Genomic DNA, 22,187 nt, shown 5'->3' on the forward strand with positions numbered 1-22,187 from the left:
ATTATTTTTAATACTTAAATCAGAAAAATTTAAAAACCAACACGTTTATGGCGGCCTTCCGAACTTCATTTTTTCTAGTTTGGAAAATTGGGAAAATTTTTCGAAGAGTTTCCTAGAATATTTTTTATGCTTTTCAAAATTCTTTCACAAGACTTACTAGTTGAAGTTGAAAACAAAACGAAATGAACTGAGAAATCCGTTTATCGCTAACTAAAATCATTATTAACGTATGCAACTTGTCATACATAACAGTAAATTTCATATAAAATTTAACAAAATTATTCAAATTGAATATTTTGATAAATATAATTTTATAAAATTTGACATACCGAAACCAATTTAACTTATTTAAATGGATGTCATATACAAACCAAATATGAAATTAATAAATAAATGATATTTTACATGAATAGTCCAAACAAAATAGACATTCAGCTACTTAAATTATGAAACGAACAGTTTTACAACTTGAATCTGGCAACAGATTTGAAAAGTGTGACCCAAATTTAGTAAGATTACCATTGATTCATTAAAATTTAATATATTTTAGATGTAATAGAGTAAAATAAAATATTTTGGTTTTTAATGACGTCATTAAGTACAAAAAATCGAATTGTTGATAGCAAAGCAAAATTTTATCCGATCTGAATGGAATTTTTTTTGAAACCCACTGTATTTGGGCCAAGCTTTTTATATGTGATGTTAGTTTTTTGTTACTCTTCACCTTTGTGCAAGATTTCGATGCCAGAGCCCCATATTCTTGAAACGTAGTAAAGATTGGTTGAATTTGATCACAGATTTGAAAAGTATGGCCAAAATTTAGTAAGATTACATCCTTGATTCATTAAAATTGAATATAATTTAGATGTGATAGAGTAAAAAAAATATTTTGGATTTTAATGACGTCATTAAGTACGAAAAATCGAATTGTTGATAGCACAGCAAAATTTTATCCGATCTGAATGGAATTTTTTTTTGAAACCCACTATATTTGGGAAAAAATGTTTATCTGTGATGTTAGTTTTTCGTTACTATTCACGTTTGTGCGAGATTTCGAGACCAAATCCCCATATTCTTGAAACGTAGTAAAGATTGGTTGAATTTTATCACATATTTGAAAAGTATGACCCCAATTTAGTAGGATTACATCCTTGATTCATTAAAATTGGATATATTTTGCATGTGATAGAGTAAAATGAATTTTTGATGACGTCATTAAGTACAAAAATCGATTTGTTGATAGCACAGCCAAATTTTATCCGATCTGAATGGAATTTTTTTTGAAACCCACTATATTTGGGCCAAACTGTTTATTTGTGATGTTAGTTTTTTTTACTATTCACCTTTGTGCGAGATGTCGGGACCAGATTCCCATATTCTGGAAACTTAAAGTTAGATTGAATTAGATCACATATTTGAAAAGTGTGACCAAAATTTAGTAAGATTACATTTTCGTTAAGATTGAATATAATTTGGATGTGATAGAGTTAAATCAAATATTTTGGATTTTGATGACGTCATTAAATACAAAAAATTGATTTTTTGATAACACAGAAAAATTTTATCCAATCTGAATGAAATTTTCTTTGGAATCCACTATATTTGGACCAAACTTTTTATCTGTGATGTTAGTTTTTTGTGCGAGATTTCGAGTCCAGAACTCCATATTCTTGAAACGTAGTAAGGATTGGTTGAACTTCATCACAGATTTGAACAGTATGGCCAAAATTTTGTAGGATTACATCTTTGAATCATTAAAATTGGATATAGTTTGGATGTGATAGAGTAAAATAAAATATTTTGGATTTGGATGACGTCATTATGTACAAAAATCGATTTGTTGATAGCACAGCCAAATTTTATCCGACCTGAATGTAATTTTTTTGAAACCAACTTTATTTGGGTCAAACTGTTTATTTGTGATGTTAGTTTGTCGTTACTATCCAACTTTGTGCGAGATTTCGGGGCCAGAACCCCATATTCTTAAAATGTAGTAAAGATTGGTTGAATTTGATCACAGATTTGAAAAGTATGACCCAAATTTAGTACGATTACATCCTTGATTCATTAAAATTGGATATAATTTGGATGTGATAGAGTAAAATCAAATATTTTGGATTTTGATGACGTCATTAAGTACAAAAAAATCGATTTTTGACAGCACTGCCAAATTTTATCCGATCTGAATGGATTTTTTTTTTGAAACCCACTATATTTGCGCCAAACTTTTTATCTTTGATGTTAATTTTTTGGTACCATTCACCATTGTGTTAGATGTCAAGACCAGGAACCCACATGCTTGACACATACCTATCGAAGGAACGTCTTTGACCACAAATTTGAAAAGAATGACTCAAACTGTATTTGGCTCATATTCTATATTCTTGCTTTCAAGCATATGAAATGAACGGATGCAATTTTCTCGTTACATAATCTTAATGCCATTGTCACAAGCAAATCGTAATAATAAGTCTTTCCTACTATAAAAAACTAGTTTACGCAAAAATTTGCGCAATTTACTTACCATGAATTGTAATTCCTAATATATAATATAATAAACATGCAAATAACACTGATTTTAAACCAGTATTTGTATGTTGTATAATAGATTAGGTGGACATATTTATACAATTCAAATGCGTTGCCAATGATTAATTTAATTTATTGATATTTGTTACTGCATACATATTGGGTGAGATATTTTCATTACAGAAATCAAACAATACGAAATATAAACTAATTCAAAATATTTAAAACAAGTGAAAACAAACAATTGATTCGTTGAATTTTTTTGTTTAGAAAGTGTTGAAAGACAGTGTTTGCAATTTTAATAAATTATAAAAGTTTAAAAAACTTATGACGGCTTTTCGGCCGTCATTTGTTTTGGTTTTTCTAAATTTTCGAAAGTATTTTCTAGACTTTTTTTTTCGTTTTTTGAGAATCTTCCACAAGACCACTATAGTTGAAGCTACCTGCAAAATTTCAACTCCCTATTTTTATAGTTTTGGAGAAAATGGACACCAAAATTTTGTTCTAAATTGCGGGTTCTAAAATTTTGTTCTAATTTGCTTAGTCTCACGGGTAAACAATGATGTTTTACTAAAAAACGTTTCAAACAAAAGTTGTTTATTTATTTATAAGGAATATTTTTTACCGTTGAACTTTTTTCCTATATCTCTAACGGTTTCCATGATGAGCCCTTCGAACCCATTGCCCAATTGACCTATGCTGCTCATTTATGAACTCAAGTTCACTTTGTACCTCCTGTTTTCGTTTTTGAGTTATTGTGTTTATAGACAGACGGACAGACAAACAGAAATTGACTGATTAGGCGATTTTATGAACAACCATACCAAAACTTTGGTCGTATCATCAATATTTCTAAACGCTATAAATTTGGGACTAAAATTAGTATACCCTGATATACTCTTCATATATACAAGGTATAAAAATCAGTTTTTTACTATTTTAAAAAATGTATATAAATTATACTGTATTTTTTACAGACAGTGCCATACATTGAAAATTAAAACTTTATATCTATCTATCATACAGTGAAAATTTAAACATTATATATACTATCCAGTTCAATTTGTTTAAAATAAAAAAATTTTTTAAATAAAAGGATCTGATTCATTTTATGAAAATATCCTTTTTTTATCTTTACGACCTTTTTTGATACAGTTTTTCAATTTCTATTGAGTAGTTGTCTACTATTTTTTATACCATGCATATATGTAATATGCAAGGTATACTAAGTTTAGTCCCAAGTTTGTAACTCTTAAAAATATTGATGCTACGAACAAAATTTTGGTATAGGCCCGTCTGTGGACACGATAAATCAAAAACGAAAAAAGATATCAAGCAGCGTGCTCAGGACATAAAAAGTGAGGTCGAGTTCGTAATTGAGCAAAATAGGTTAATTGAGTTCTGGGTCCGTAGGACCCATCTTGTAAACCGTTAGAGATAGAACAAAAGTTTAGGTGTGAAAAATTTTTCTTATAAAAAAATAAACAACTTTTGTTTGAAACATTTTTTTTGTAAACAACACTGTTCACTCAGGAGGGCACACATTAGATGGAAATTTTATAGTATGTATTAATATGGGAATATCAGTTATGTATGTGTGACATGTGTGCATGTGTAATGTGATAGAGTAATCAACACTGTCTATGCATGGTATTTCAACAATTAATTCAGTCAATTGTTTGTTTTCACTTATTTTGAGTTAATTTTAAGTGAAATTAATAAAAGTGTGCCAAAAAATCACTTTTAGAGTAAATTTTTATCTTTTTTTTTGGTTTTATAACAAAAATAAATTTGGTTCCTTTTTATCCAAACGTCATTGAATTTAAGGTCTAAAACCTTTTTAGTCGGTAAAAGCAAAAAAAATACCATAATAAATTATTTACTAAAGTTAAACAGCAGCATATCTCAAAAACCGCAAATAACTATAGTTTGTTGAAAAGGATCTTCTTCTAGTGGTGAATTCTTACTCCTACTCAATATATATTATAGAAACTTACGACTATATTCAAAAAACCACAAAATACACTTAACACTTCAATTTATAGTTCGTATAAGAGGGTTGAATTTTATGTCGTATCGTGTTTACTTTCTCTAAAAACATTATTTTATAAAATTAATTTATTGTATTTTATTTGGTTTAAAAATAAATGTAAAATTATTGTTTTAATGTAAGTATTATCATTGTCTGTTTAAATCGATTCTTGTCTTACTACAGGGAGAAATTTTTCTAGTTAAAATTGATATACAGATGTTATCATAAATCACCCAGAATTTTTGAAGAATGAATTTGATAAGTCGAAATGTCAAAATACATACTGTGTCCAAAAAATAAGGTGACATTTGAATTTAAACTGCGCGCGTTTGTTGTGCATTATGAATTCCTTCCGCCCGGCCAAACAGTCAATATTATTTGAACGTTATGCGTCATTTGCGTAACACTATCCGCCTAAAAAGGCCGGAATTGTGGAAAGACAATTCATGGTTTTTACACCACGATAATGCACCATCCCATACTGCACTCATAATTCGTGATCATTTCGTCAAATACTCAATCCATATCGTTCCGCAACCACCGTATTCACTTGATCTGGCGCCGTGCGACTTCTGGCTGTTCAGCAAGCTCAAAAGACCACTCCGGGGACACCGTTTTGATACGATAGAGGAGATTCAAGCCGCAGCGAAGACGCAACTAAAGGCAATTCCGGAAAGTGACTACAACCAGTGTTTCGAAAATTGATTTCGAAGAATAAATAAAGAATTTTCAAAATAAATACAATTTTTTTTAAAGTATTTTGTCAAAAAATTCTTTTTGAAGTTGAAGCTTGTCAATCAATTTCTAGGTAGAATGATAGAAGTAGTGTCCAATATCTTTGGATTTGAATTTAATCGCAAAAACAATTTTTTGGATAATATAGCCAAATTTTGATCGGCAGATTAAATTTTAAAAAAATTGTCCCATTGGATTAGAATTACATACTTGGTTTATTGAAGTTAGTTAGAATTTGTGTTTGATAGAGCAAAAATAATTTTTTTGGATTTTGATGACGTCATAAAGTACAAAATAATCGATTTTTTGATCGAATTGAAAGTTATTATCGAGATTTAAAAAATTATGTACTTGCTTTACTAAAATCACATGAAATTTGAGTATGAAAGAGCGAAGTGCCGTATTTGTTGATTTTGATAACATCATCAAATACTAAAAAATCGCAAAGAAAATTTGTCAACAAATTTATTTACAAAAGTAGTAAAATTTTATTCGATAAGTCAAATTTAACGAAGTATAGAAAACCGATTTTTTAAATAAGTTTATGTATGGTGCAGTAAATACGTCTCTGCTAAAAACTTTCATCTCTAGAGAATGTATTATATAAGCTTTATAAATATAAGTTTTCAATCAACAAGGAGCTTGAGCTTTCAACAGTAAAAGCTTCGAATCGAACCACAAAGAAATATCATAGTTGAAAATAAACATACAAGATGGCATTAAATGAAAATTCATTGATAACTTTTTATATAATATATGGTTAAATCGATGGTAGTTATGGGGTTGGTACGGCGTCTACTTACACATTATATCCAAACATAACGACACAGTTTCAAAACAGACGTCGTGGTAACACTAGTCGTCGGGTTTCATATACGTTGTGATACTTGATACATTTGATACATCGTCAGTGATACAGTAGTTTTCACATCATAACATTGTCGGAAAATTGTCGTGGATTGGTTGTTGACACAAAAAGTAAATATTTTCATTTTTCAATAGTGAAAAATTCGTGAAATTTAAATAATTTTTTGGTTTAGTGAAAGTTTATAAATTTAATAAGAACAAAATTTTCTTTACTGGTAAGTGGTATGCTGTTTATATTTATATATAATTTTTTACGATTTTTTTTATTCAGAAATATGAATTATCTTCTTTTTTTTAAATCTTTTCTATCAAAATAAAACAATTTATCACTGTTTTTAATTTATTTGATAGTTTTTAATCTGATTTTTACAATAAAAAAATACAATATTTGCGAACCAAAATTTTTGTTTATATAAACTAATCTCGATAATAGTTGACCCGATTTTGACGGGCAGATTTCGACACTTTGTTTGGCCTGTTTGAGGTTTGTAATATCTAATTTTTTGACAATATTCCAACTGCTATTTTCTTTCAAGCATTAATGATTCAAATAAACGTTTTTGAAATTGTTGTTTAATTAAAACTATTGCCAAATGTTTGAGCCGGTTGTGAAGGGATGCCTTTTAGATAGTTTTTAAAATTTTGAGATGATCATTTTTAAATCTTTTTAGAATTTTCTAACAAAAGTGGTAATTTAAGCACTAACAAAATTTTGAAAATTTTTTGTTGTTATTGGTTGAACCGGTTTTGTTTGAACCTCTGCCAGATGGTTTCATGAATTTTACTGAGTATACTTTTTAGATTTGCTAGCTGATAAAATCACAGATGTTAAAATTTTTGATTTTACCCTAATTTCCTAGATCAGTTTTTTGTATTTTATAAATACGTATTTCGACTACCAAGTAGTCATCATCAGTATGAATTAGCTAATCGGAATTACTCTTATGTTACTCGTTGCTAATTTGGTGGCGTACTGCACGTTTATTTACAGACACTTATTCTTAAATTAATAATTTTTCAAATGAATTGAATCGACTATGTTTGGGTTTCTCCTGGAAGGTTTGCATAATTTTGCGTGTTAAAGATTTTAATTTCTCGACTATATTTGAGTTACTATTATTATTTATACGATTTTAAAACTCATGTGAACGTATTAAGAATTTTGGTTTTAATATATCTAGGCTTCTCTCAAAAACGGTTGTACCGGTACAGTAGATTATCAGTTATTACTTAATTACCGGTATTTAAAAGTATGATTATTTTATATTTAGATAAAATCCAAACATTTTTGAAAATTTTTGTTTTGTATCTAGAATATTTTTGAACCGATTCGTCATCAATTTGTAAAATGTATCTTGAAAACAATTGACTAGAATTCGATGGAGTTTCTCTCAGCCGGTAGATAATATTTTGTGGATATTCATTTAAATATTTGGTTTTGGGATCCCATGAAATATAATTTGATATAGACCGATTTTAGATATACAACAATAATATTTCTCTTTTAATTACCAATTTTTTTAAATTGTTTCAAAGGAAATTATTAATGATAAAAAAGGAGAAATAACTGCGAATCAAGAGCTTGTAAAGAGATGGTAGAACCATAGTGATCCAAGTTACATTTTTATATTATTTGTGAAAAATTAAGGTAAATTTTTAGTTTTAAGGAAATTAAGGATTTTTACTGGTTAATAATTAAACAAATAAATATTAACTATTGTTGGAAAAATGGATAAACAATATTTTATTAAATTATTTCTTATTTAAAAGGATAATCGGAAAAAATTATGAATAATTCAGTTCTTTTCGTGCCCACTTTATGAAAGATACTTGGATCATTATAGCTCTACCATCATCGTATATAAGGAAAACTTTTAACAAAAAGAAAACCGACTTCAAAAGAAATACTTTTCCAAAACAAATTAATATGCACTAAAAAGTAAAAAAATAACGATAATATAATGTAGTAAAAATTACTGTAATTTTTGGAGTCGGTGTCAGCCAAGGAAATAACTCTGATAGAACAGTTTGCTACATTAGCTTGGCTGACACCGACTCCAAAAACAACAATAATTTTAACTACATTATATTATCGTTATTTTTTCTACTTTTTAGTGCATATTAATTTGTTTTGGAAAATTCTTTTGAAATCGGTTTTCTTTTTGTTAAAAGTTTTTTTTTTTATTTTAAGATTTTTAGTGAATCTGAAGTATACTATAATTTGTTACTAAAAAAAGAATCATCGAAATCGGATGGCGTGATATTGAGTTATTCGTCCTCTTGTCGTGCATACTTAATGCAAATTTAAGACTTTTGTGATTTTCTAATGGATGCCGTTGTCAGAACTAGACCAAAACGGGACTATACGGGAAGCACCAGCTTTCAAATAGATAAAGAATCATCCAAATCGGTTCACCCAGTCGAAAGTTATGAGGTAGCATACACATAAAAAAAAAGTCGAATTGATAATCTCCTCCTTTTTTGATGGAAGTCGGTTAAAAATATGAAAAAAATAAAAATAAAAAGTACATATAAAATATTAAAATCGTACAGTTGTGTAATCTTTTTAGAATGGGAAATTTTTTTTTAATTATCGTGCTTAGTGTAATGAAAAATTTTAATAAAAAAAAAATTGGTTATTTAATTTTATCTCTCATGAAAAATCACCGTTTGTAAAAATGTATTTAAGAATATAAAAATTTATATTTTTTATTACTATTATAATTTTTTTTAAATGTAAATATTTTTTGTTGACACTTTACTATGCACTGGTTATCAGTGTGTGTTTCTATGTGGGCAACGGGCTTTAATAGCATCGTGACGTATGTTGGTGGTGGTTTTAAATTAAATGTAAACAATTTTCTGTTGTTGACAATTATGATATATGTGGAAAATGAGAAGCTATATGTTCTCAAGGGTTGTTTGATAATGGAAAAATTATATTTCTTCGTAGAAATGAGGGTAAATCTAATTTGTAGATTTAAAAATACAAATATTTCCTCGCATGCAATTTTTCTATTAATGTTGGCTCTACTATAAAATAATATAATAAGACGCAATTGCTTGTCTAAATTTAAGCGCTCTCCCCAGATTTTATTTATACTAACTCGCCGACCTTCAGCGAATAGGGCAAAGAAAATCAGTTGCGAAGAAATGCGCTATTTGGATAGAATAAGGTACCTGCATCAATTTCAATAAAAATATAACCTTTATAATAAATGAGGGAAACCTTCTAAAAGACCGATATAAGCTTTTAACCTGACAAAAAAAAACCGGTGGAAGTCTTCTATACCCCCAAAAATTGCAATTTTCAGAAACCTTTAACTCCAAATAATGTTCGCTGCCTTTATTTATATAAAATTCATAATTATCAGAAAAAAATGGTGCAAATTAACCGTTGAAAAGATTAGAATTGGACGACATATTGGCACATATTCAACTCAATATAATTTCAAATAATCATAAGATGTTATTTTGATGTAAAAATGGGATAATTTTTTAATGTAACAAAATTTAATTAAAATATTTTCATAAGCTTTTTAGCTTTGATGTAAGTATATATTTTTAATCGACTTAAAAAAAAGGAGGGGGTTCTCAGTTTGTAAATATTAACATTTCTTAACACAGGGATAACTACAGACGAAGATTGTTAATATATGGAAGAGAATAAAACCAATTTGAGGCAGTAGTTCAAGTAGTCTTCTTACAATGAAGCTTGGATGTAATAGTAATAGCCAAAACCTACCGATTTCGAAGATTTTGCTTTTATTTAAAAGAAGTTCTCGCCATCGGTTTCCCGTGAATTACTGCCAAATATATCTAAAGTTTGGAAAATATAAGTGTTGAAAAGAAAGTTATTCTTTAATGAAATATTTATTATTCCATAATTTTCTCATTAACTTTCCTCTGGATTCAGTTCCTCTAAAATATACTTTTGAACTTTTGATTCGCTTTAACTCAAAAGGAAAACTATTTTAAGGTTTTCTTCTGATAACTTATTTTAGTTTTTAATGTAATTCGTTGAAGTTGATTCGATTTCTTTTGCTTAAAAGGTTTTTCTAAAAAGAAAATTTAATTAAAATTAATTGAATGCTAATGTTAGTACATTAACGTTAAGTGAGTTGCATATAGCGCACATAACTAGCATTTATTTTGAAAGCAAATGAAGAGACTTTTCCAAGTGAATGACTTTTTTTATGACGTCATGTATCGTAGAAATTTATATTTATAAAAAAAAGTTATATTAAAAGGTTTCCGTTGACGGAAATAATTTTTTACTGCATATAAATCGACTGTTCAAGTGATCGGATGAGGAAATTATCATAAATAGTGTTAGACGATGAATCAAGAGGTTGTTCGATATATTTTTCTATATTCTACTTTGAATCTTATTCGGATGTTCATTCAAGGATAATGATGAAGTGTCGTCTATAAGATACTATAAGTAGGTTAATTAAAGAAGTGCCTACGACTTTTCATATAAGATGTCTTAAAAATTAGGTATTGATTCCAATATAGAATTTGTTTTTATATTCGGAATAAATTTGTCAAGATTTATTTTTTAAGATCAAACGATTGAACTTTGAATTTGGTATTTTTATTATTTTATCTGCCAAAACTGTTAAGATTATTAAATACTGTGTGATAAAAACTAATTTTAACTATTTCCCTCTTTCAAAACCAAATGCCCATATAGCAACCTAGCTTTCTTTTAAAATAAATATATATTCAATCACATCAATTGTTAGAATCGCCCCCAAAAAAACATCTATAGCCAACTTTTTAATTCTCAATCACGTTTTTTTTTTATGAATAACGATTTAACGAATGTTTTATTTTGTTACGCAAATATTGGGTTTTGGCACCGATGAAGTTGTTGATAAAAGATACAAAACTGAAACAAAAGTAATAAATGTCGTCAAGGGCAAGGCATGCTATTAAAAAAAGTATGTATATAAAATTTTCGGCTCCGAATCGGTTTTCAAAAGTTAAAAAAACTAAGCCAAAAACGATTTGCCATGAAATTTCAACTTGTATTGACATAAATGGCGCTCAGGTTTAAACAAATTTTTAAGCGCTACTTTGAAATAGTAAACGAGGCTAGACATGTTTTTTGTAGGTAGGAGAAAGTGGGGTAAACATACGAACGGCGGGTAGTGTAATTACGAACAGAGTTTTGAAGTTTATATCACGAAATTATTTAAAAAAATGTTGACATAAACATAACTCATTTTTCGACAAATTTACGAAAACAAATGTTTTTTAGTCAAGTTTTTAATTTACAGTATTTTTCTGAACAAAATGTGGTAGTTAACTTAGAAATAGTATCATTGTCATAAATTTTTTCTTAAATCTTTTTGCTTAAATGTTTTAGAGAATCGCAAATGGTACAATTTACATTTCCATTAATAAGGGATCATTCCGAACATAAATATAGATAATACAATTATCTTCAAAGAAGCTTTATTATTGCTTTGATAGTTTTTATACCTACATTTAAGATAGCTAATTATTAGAAAAAAAATATAGTCAATGAAATTGCTAAGCTTTGATAAGTTGATATAAGTCTGTTCGCCATTACCTCGCCAAATTCTTTATTAATCCACGCCTGGCAATTTTGTTAATGAAAATTTAAGACACTATAACGTCTTACTGTTAAAATGATCTCGCTTATATATAATAAATAGCCTGGTAATTAATGTGATAATGTAATTAATCAGACTTGAGTTTTGGCAATAGCAAAAGCACAATTCCCATTTTCATTTAAGTGTTCGTAATTTCCCACTGTCCCCTAATTGAAGTAAGTAATGTTCAGATAAGAAGATTCTGTATACGACTATGAACCATGTGTTCATAGTCAGCTAACGCTCAAAGGGTGAAGCGTGTAAAATTTCGGCCATAAGGGTATTTCAATTAGGGCATCATCCATTTTTAATATAAAACTAAAGAATGAACGTGTTGACTTTTTCCCAACAATTTTTAAGTAAAAAAAATATGCTTATATATATTATTTTTTGTGTTAATTAAAAAGAGAGTAATATTTTGCTGAAAATTTTATAAGGATCAGTCGAGTCATTATCTCATAAAAAAACCGACGAGATGGTTATCACATACAATTTTGTCAAACATGGTTACACAAAAGAACCTTTTTTCGTAGTCGATTAAAAATATTAACATACAAAAAAAAATTAATTAAAACAAGACCCACAGCAGAAATTAGTTTGGCGTATAAAAAACATATGATCATTTTGTAAAAATAATTTATCTTTATTTTGATTATACTTAAGGGCAAATAAAGTGGGTTATTTTCTTCAACCCGATCTAAATAAACTTCGTTAATGAGGAAAATCGAACCAGGGATTAGGAAGGGTTTAAAAGGAGGGAGAACAGAAGATTTGATGTTAGCGAATAGGAATTATTCATTCTAAGCTAATGGGTAAATTTTACTACTACTTATTCCCGTTAAATAATACCATAGAGCTGTTTCACAATATTACCGTTACAATGACAAAAAGCTGTGTTTGTTTCAAGCGTTTGAGTTTATTTTATTATAATCATTTGAAGGGAATCTCGTTTTCTGTGCTCCTTAGTGTAGGTATTTTTTTGTATTATTATTTTTATACAATGATGTGAGATATTTCTGGGAAAAAGGAGAAATGAGATTGTTGTTAGTCATCGTTTTTTATTCTATGTTTTTACATTGACCAATGAGGCTATAGCAAAATGTATGTTGTTAATGCTAAAGTGAAGCACTCCGGGTCCAGTATCAACCCTAGGGCAAAAAAAGCTTTTTTAATACAAACCCAGATATTAAATTAAGAAGTAAACATTCTCGATATAAAAAAAAATTGATCTCTTGGTTGATAAGGATTAAGATGACAGACAAGGTATTCAGTTTTACAAAGCCTACATAAATTTCGGACAGGAATACTTTTAAAGAATACCAACCAAATAATTTAAGGGTACTGAATTGTTTGACAAGATGTTGAGAATCAAACGAATATGTTCTCCAAAAGATTTTTAAAATAAAAAATTTTTATTTTTTAATCTTTCTCTATTTATTTTCTTTTATGTCATGGGATACATGGGCAACCGCAATCGTAAAGGTGTCCCCACTCCATTTCCGTCATACCTACAACATTAATTAATTTTATAATAAAGCCTATGATGTCTATTTGGTTGTATACCATGTATATGAAATATACCAAGGTATACTAAGTTTAGTCCCAAGTTTGTAACGCTTAAAAATATTGATACTATGAACAAAATTTTGGTATAGGTGTTCATAAAATCACCTAATTAATCCATTTCCAGTTGTCTGTCTGTCTGTCGTCTGCCCGTCTGTCATCAAGATTACTCAAAAACGAAAAGAGATATCAAGCTGAAATTTTTAGAGCGTGCTTAGGACGACATTTTTTCGAAAACATGACTGTTTACCCGTGAGAGCACAAATTATGCGCAAATTTTATAGTATATATTATATGGGAATATCAGTTATATATGTGTGACATGTATGTATGGGTAATGTGACAGAGTAATCAACACTGTCTATACATTCCATTTCAACAATTAACTCAGTCAATTGTTTGTTTTCACTTGTTTTACTTTAATATAGTTTACATCGTTTGATTTATAATGCATATATAGATTCTTACCACTTTGATATGAAAATTGTAGGAATACAAGGTACTATTTTCAAAAATTTCTGGACTACATTAAGTCTGTAGAAGTACTTTTTCTATAGTACGAAAAATTTGATAATCCGGCTCTGTATTGCAAAATTATTGTTGGACTATCATGGAGTCAATGTATTTGAATATTTTTGGAAAAATATCTTTCTTTGCTTTTTAAAGAATACCTTTTTGCATTTACATACACGAATTTTCTTTAAAATTTAATTTTTTAACTCTTACAAATACAAAAATTTTCTCTGTTAAAATTCAAGAAACTTCTAGTAAGTTATTTAAATTTAACTAATTCGATGAAGTTTTTCTTTGAAAACACAAACACAAATATAATTTTAATCTTTTCAAACAAAAATAAATTAATAATAAAAAAGTTTGCATATTATAAATATTGACATTCTATTGATGAGAGGAATAATAATAATAATAATAATTTTTCGTATATGTATACTAACATAAAAATTCATTTATAATATGTAGTTAAATAAGAAGGAAAAAGTCTTTATAAAACAATTTGTTAAAAAGTTTTTAATAATTGTTGAAAATGTAATTTTTCACTAAAAAAGTAAAAGCTGTATCGGTCTAAGACCAGGTATGGTATTTGGTAGATATTTAAATGGCTGGAAATTTAAGGGAACTTATGACCTTGAGATTTTTTTGAAATTGATTTTTTCCTTTAATATAATATATTACCCTAAAATTTCAGTTCTAGCTGATCAATTTTGTTCTAGTTGATCTTATTTTTGTTCATCTTGAGTTTCTTCAAGTATACAAGATATCCGTTTTTCAGCACCCATAAAATTGAAATTTTTACGGCGTCGGGCATCGAACACTCTTCATTGTCGAGTATCGGCTGAAATTCTTTTAGCATTTTTTATTCAACTACTCCTTCAATTATCCCTCCATTTGTACACAATTTCAAGGTTTTTTGCCTCATTCTAGACTAAAAGTAGCCGAAGTTATTTTTTATTATCCGGGAATAATGTTCTATAAGACACAAAAATTCTATGGCTAAATAAAGGTAAACTATCTGTTTGCCAACTTTCATCCAAATCTGGATTGATTAACAAACATTCAAACACCTTAACATCCAACATATAAACTTTCATTTTTACAATGTTAGTAGGATCTTATTTGAATATCGTCGTCAATGAATATTCCTCAATTTTAAGATATCAAAGCAATAAAAAATTTTCCTGGGCCTCTGATATAGTAGTTCCTGGCTTAGAAAATTTTATAAAGTTAATAAAGTTCTTGGACACGATCTTGACAAAAGCTTCTCCAATTTTCGACCTTCGAAATGATTGGTAATTACTACGCCCGATCCTAGTCCTATAAAAGCTATTACAGTATTTTATTAAAACTTTTGTTTGTTCCATCAACTTCAAAATAACAAAAGTGAAATGAAATAGCTAATTAAGTATTAAATATTATATTTATAGAAATTTTTTGTTTCATGTAGTAGATTTTTATGATAAGTTTTTAAAGATTGTTTTGAGCTTCTTTTTGACATATTAAAAAGATTTTTTCGTTGAATAAAAATGGAAGATGAAACAAAAAAGTGTGTGGGTTTTTTAATTAAAAATAAAGCAGATGTAAGTCCGATATAAAAAGTCGACAGTTATATGCCAATGGATATTCAGGGCTGCATCAAAGTTTTTCTTAAATTCTGAAATGCTTAAAAAAATGGTTATCAGTTTTTTACTTATGAAATATACCCAGCTATAAACTGGTTATGTAATTATAATATCTTTAAAGTTTTTTAAGTCGTATAAGGCGTAGTTCTTAAGGATACGACTTTTTATGCTAGAAAAGAATCGGTTTAAGGATTTTTATGGAGAAACGACTGACCAGAATCAGAATATTTCACGATTAGGTTTCTAAAAATTACTCAATATGGATTGGGTATTTTTTCGAAAATAATATTTGAAGAATTATGAAAGATAAAAAGATTGACGTTGTTTTGTAAAACATTTATTGCTTTTTCGCTTTCTATTTCAGAAATGTTAAATGGACACTACTAAAGATGTTGAATTGATTCAAACAAATAAATTCGTATATAAGGTCGACAATACACATGCTAGTTAGTATATCCATACTTAGATATTACGAGAGTGTTAATTTTGACACTCCATTGAATAGTTAGATACTCTCCATTACTATGCGTTCTTTCGGGTTAAACTTGAATTTGAGCTTCTCAATAAATATTTATTGAATCTTTAATTTATGTAATCGGAAGCTTAGTCATTAGTCAACCGGTGTCTTGTAAACTCTACTAAACTGTAAAACATAACTCAATCAAAAACAAGTGAAAATAAACAATTGACTGAGTTAATTGTTGAAATACCATGCATAGTCAGTGTTGATTTCTTTATCACATTACACATACACAACATGTGCCACATACATAACTGATAATCAAGTATAGTACATATTATAAAATTTTCGCCTAATTGGCGCCCTCACGGGTAAACAGTGATGTTTACGAAAAAAGTTTCAAACAAAAGTTGTTTAATTTTTGATAAGGAACATTTTTTACATTTAAACTTTTATTCTATCTCTAACGGTTTACAAGATGGGTCCCACGGACCCAAGACCCAATTGACCTATGATGCTCATTTACGAACTTGACCTCACTTTTTACGTCCTGAGTACGCTGTAAAAATTTCAGCTCGATATCTTTTTTCGTTTTTGAGTTATCGTGTCCACAGACGGACGGACGGACGGACGGACGGACGGACGGTCGGACGGACGGACGGACGGACAGCCGGAAATGGACTAATTAGGTGATTTTATGAACACCTATGACAAAATTTTTTTCCTAGCATCATTATTTTTAAGCGTTACAAACTTGGGACTAAACTTAATATACTATGTATATTTCATATATGCATGGTATAAAAACTCTTAGAGTAATTTTGGAAGCATAGGCAACTAATAAATTTTTTTATTTATTTTTAAACTGTTATTATTGTTGTTATTTTATTTTTGTTGATGTTATTATTATTTTTACTATTTTATTTCTTTTTTTTTAAATTTTAATACTTTCATTCTTGTTATTTTATTATTCTACGCTGTTAAAGCCATCATTTTATAATTATCTATTGTATAATTTTGTAACTGGGTATTACCCGTTAAATAAATAAATAAATAAATTCTTCGTATGACATTCAAGGTTTTATTAAGTAGTTGATGACTTCGTCCACGAAACTTGATTAAATTGACTCATATCATCTTTTCAAAATAAGGTTATGCGAGTGTGAGTTCATTTGGTCGATCCTATCGCTTGATAGATCGATCCAACTTACCATTATGATGCAATAGCAATGTTTTCTCCATAGCCTGTGTATTTTCATCTTTATTGAATGTATGCACGTTTCTCATATAAATAATTATTGAACAAGAAATGTCAAGCTCTTATCTTTTCGAAGTAGAATAGATATCCCCAACCACTCGTGTGCTCATACATGTGTATCATATGTATCTTTCTAATATATATCCCATATTATATAAGGGACACTTTGAACTAATATACTATTTTATCAGAGAGAGAGAGAATATTACAGAAAAAAAACAACAAAATATATACCAAATCTTTTATCCTTAACCATTTAGAGAAAAACAATTTTATTTAATAGAAAACTATTTATTTTCATCAAAATTCATCAATTACCATGCCATTAGTGTGATAATGTGAATAAGAAAAAGGAATATTATTCATTAATTTTTTACACTTGCCTATAATCCTAAAACTATATTTCTTTAAGTTTGTAAGCCGCAGTCAAATTTGGCCCGAAAAAACCCACATTATTAAAAATATACATTCACTTTTTTTCAAGATGATCCTAAAAGAACACTCTTTCGGGGAAATTCTTTAAACCACCTGCTTTCGTGTTATGATCATTTTTCTCACGCTCGATTAAAAACATAAATAACTTTTATTTTTCCAATGATGATTGAAACTTTTTTTATCTTCATATAATGAATTTTTCAGATTTTTTCAACCATTCTACAGTTTTCAAAAAATATTTATTTTGCAAGTTCTTAAGAAATTGTGAGAATTTCTCTTATCACGAGAGTAAAGTTGTAAGCAAAAACATATTAACTTTAACCGGGAAAGTTGCGGGCCTGTTTGTGTACTATTGATAGTTTATTATAAGTTTATTAAACAACTTGTGATAGAAATACAATGAAATTAGTTAAAATGAATTTAATAATTTTGATTGTTTCTGTACTCGAATATTTTCACTTTTAAACAACATTCAACCATCACGTAATAAACTATTTTCGTCTGCAAGACCCGTGGGCGAATCTCTTATCACGCGACTAAAGATTACCGAAAGGTTGACGCAATTGTTGACAGGTTAAAGTATCTTTTGTGCTTTTCAGTATAAGTTGTTCAAATATAGTTTTCTAAAAGCATTGATATATCTTGGTAGTTTGTTTGAGATATCTGGTCTAGTACGTAACCAACTCTGCCACTTCTGTTCTCTGTGAGTAGCTTAAATTATATGTAACCCATTCGTATGCTTTACTCTAGTTTGTGCTTAAAGAACACACAAACGTTTCACACTACTATATAAGTGATACAAATAACATATTTTTATTATGAACTGCGTAAAGAATTTCATAATTAGAAGTAAAATATTGATTTCAAAGGCTTGTTGTTGAGTTTCATTTTTTAAATCATAGATAGAAAATATAATGTTTTTTTGACGTTTAAGCCACTCAATTTTCAAATATTTAAAGACGTTTTGCTACTTTATAAATTCTAAAAAATTGATTATTTGTGAGCATTTTATGTTGTATATATTTAATGAGTGTTCGTATAGCCTAAAGAATGCAACGGATATAGAAAATAAACTATAAGAGTAAATTTATATGTAATTAATTCCTAATTAGGACAATGTATTTTTGAAAATCTCTAGGAAAGAATTATTACACCCGGATATATTCTAAAAGAAAATCCATTGATAAAGCCGATTATATTAGGATTTCCAATTTATTGTACTTTTGTATAGAAGTAATATTATGTTTTTTTCTATACAATGGATTGGAAAGCAAAATGAAATTCGAGAATAATTATGTATTCTTATAACAAAAGAATCACAGATAAGTATTAATCAATGTATACCCACCGATAAAGTTAATTAAATGGCAACTGAGTTAATTGTAAAGTCTTCTACATTCTCGCTAAGTAGCATAAATTCGTTCGAGAAACGATAATGTGCACGTGATACTTATGGTGTATCGCCGGTTCTTGCTTTGCCTTGCCCAACTTGGCCAAAGGGGAGGTTTTTTGTACCAGAGTCAAGGACATCACGAGGTACCTAGACAGGTACAGACGACCTTCATCTCCACATTTTCGCGATTACTTGTGTTATTAAGTAGCCACCGTGCCTTATATAAAACTATCTTGTGTTTTTGATTACGGTTTATTTCTGAAAAAAATGTTTTTTCAACAAATAAAATAATTTTTGCTGTAAATTTTATAAAAAAAGTTATATTTTTTTATTGTAATTAACATGAAGATAATTATACTAGCACAGAGAACTACCGTAGCAGCCGTTGCCAGAGAATGGTATTTAGATCTTCACCTAGGCTAACTTTGGCCCGTGTACTCGGCGAAGATACTCCACAATAATGTGGATAAGGGTTAAAGGAAAGAAACTCTCAATGAAAAAGGTTAAAAAATTTGATTACTGAATCTATTAACTCATGAGTTTTTTTTTTAAATATGGTGGAAGCGCAAATAAATATATATTTTATAGTAACAGTTGCTATATTGTTTAACTTAACTGCGTTTCCACCATTTACTTACTATCTAACGGACACAGCAATTGCGTTCCTATTAATTATCTATGTCTTTATGATGCCTTGTTTATATTTATTTTGATTTATTTTCAAAGACAGAATCAGACAATCTGAAATAAGGAACAGAACAAAAGTAACCGATATACTCTACCGCATTGATCACCAAAAATGAGGTTGGACCGGCCATATGCTACGGTGTAATAAATATAAGTGGAGCAAACAGGTTAGTTTATGGTACCCAAGAGACGGTTAAAGAAGGCATGGCCGATAAGAAGATTGGAAGATGAAATACGTATCACTTTGGGACCTTATTGGACAAAGGTTGCAAAAGACAGAACACAGTAGAGACAGTTCGAGGAAGCCTATGGCAAAAGGCACACCGAATTGAGAGATATTATATAAACTTTTAAGAAATGATCATCAATTCGAAAAAGAAAGGCTACTATAATGTAAAATAATGATTTAAAAAAATAACGGAGATATTTTATATTATCCCTCTTTCATCGCAAATATTTTTGTAAATATATGAAAAAATAGTCAGATAGTATTGTAATAATAATATATTAATAATACTATATTGACTAGACATTACACTTATTGCTGAAATCAATATTTTCCGACTAAATATGTCTATTCTATTTATTATTATACAATATCCCAATGATTTATTTTTAGTTTGAACTTTTCATCTTTTCACAATTTTTTTTCTGGTATAATTTTATAAATTATATATAAAAAAAAAAATGGGAAAGTAAAAATATAAATCTTTTATTTGTTATACAATGATTTCACAAAAAGATTCAACAAAACAAAAAAAAAAAAAATGAAATAAAAACTCAACTCAATTTATAACCAGAGTTTTAACAACGTTCCATTTATTTATAAATATAAATCTAAAAATTGTTTATAAATGTAATTATTTGTAATATAAATCACTTGGACAGTCCAACTTAGATATTGTATTCGAATTACCGAATTTATTGACAATCATATAGTTAGGTAGCTGGAGGAAATTCTTCATGTTGCACTAGAGTGTTTGGACGCTAATGGAAAAATACTCAAGCGAGTTTTTATTAATAACGTTTTAATTCAAAATAGTATTATGTCAAACGGTTTTCGATAATTTTAAGCAAGTGAGGTGTCCCGTACGGGGTGCTACGAAAATAGGGCACAAAATAAACCAATAATTGATATAGTGCAATGATTAAAAGCGTTGGTGTGATAATGTAGAAAACAGGAACATTTTTCACAAATAAAGTATTTTTCCCAGTGATTCGCATGAAAAATAGCTCAAGAATAATACTCAATAATTCTAAGAATGTGGGGAAGTGAATTGTGACTTTTATATTCAACGCAAATTACCCTCAATTTGGCCTTGGTATTCGTGTTAAAGTTTTATACCTGTCTAGCTGTCGAATATCACAACGTCTTTGATGAACTCGAGAAACTCAAGCTTTCGCCATAAATTCAATAACTAGACCATTTTTGTGATGGAAATCTTTTCTGAAAGTCAACTACTACTTCGAGCTGTTGCTTTGGTTTTTAAACCGATACAACACAGCCTGGCTTGATCCACGCACAACTGGAACGGCGTTAAGTGGAATTTGTTGACCTGTTACTTGGAAATTGTACTGCCGACTTATTTCAGGAAAAAGGTAGGAAATTCTCTTACATGATAAGCGAAGAATAAAACTCTTACATGATAAGCGAAATAGCTTTGGCATTTATCTTTCTTTCATAGGCAAAAACAATTTCTCTTTTGTTACTCTACTTATGCCCTTAGCTTCTGGACTATAGATACTGATAATTTGTAAAACATTTTCTTTAGAGTTATTATCTCAAATTCAATTTACGTTTTTTCTTCTTTCAGATTAATTAAATTGTCCATACCCTTTGCTTTTTAACTACTTGGTTTAGAACAACTATGTAATTTAGCAAATTTCTATCTAAATGATATGGTGGAAAAAGTATGGGATGAACATATGAAAAATCTAAAATAGAAAGCGATTGGTCCTAAGTGCGTAATTTGATTGTATAATTTGTGTACATTAATTGCAACCATTAATAGTAGCCACTCTTCCATTTGAATTATGGGAAGAGCATATACAGCATGCTGAAAATTTGATGACAAAATTCGATAAGTCACAGATGAGTACAACAAAGCTGTTACAGAGTATTTAAACGATTAGATTTATTAGATGTTTTATTTGTTGTCAACGAAACTGTTAAATTATTTTATTATTTTATTATTACTATATCGCATTCTCCCTTAAATTTACGGAAACCTAAAACCATAATAAAAGGGTTTTGAAAATTTTTGTTACCATTTTTAAGGTTTGATACTTTTGATTATAATTGTCAAACAAATATTATTGAACCTACAAAATTGAAATAATTTAACACCCTCATAATGTGGAGCGAAGCGGTCTACAGTATAAATGTGAATAAATATGGTGGCTATGATAGAAAATATACAATTTTGTTGGAAGTCCAATGTTTCATATGAGCACTGATTCTATATCTGA

The sequence above is a fragment of the Chrysoperla carnea genome, chromosome 1 (genome assembly GCF_905475395.1).
Source record: "Chrysoperla carnea chromosome 1, inChrCarn1.1, whole genome shotgun sequence".
NCBI lineage: Eukaryota > Metazoa > Arthropoda > Insecta > Neuroptera > Chrysopidae > Chrysoperla > Chrysoperla carnea.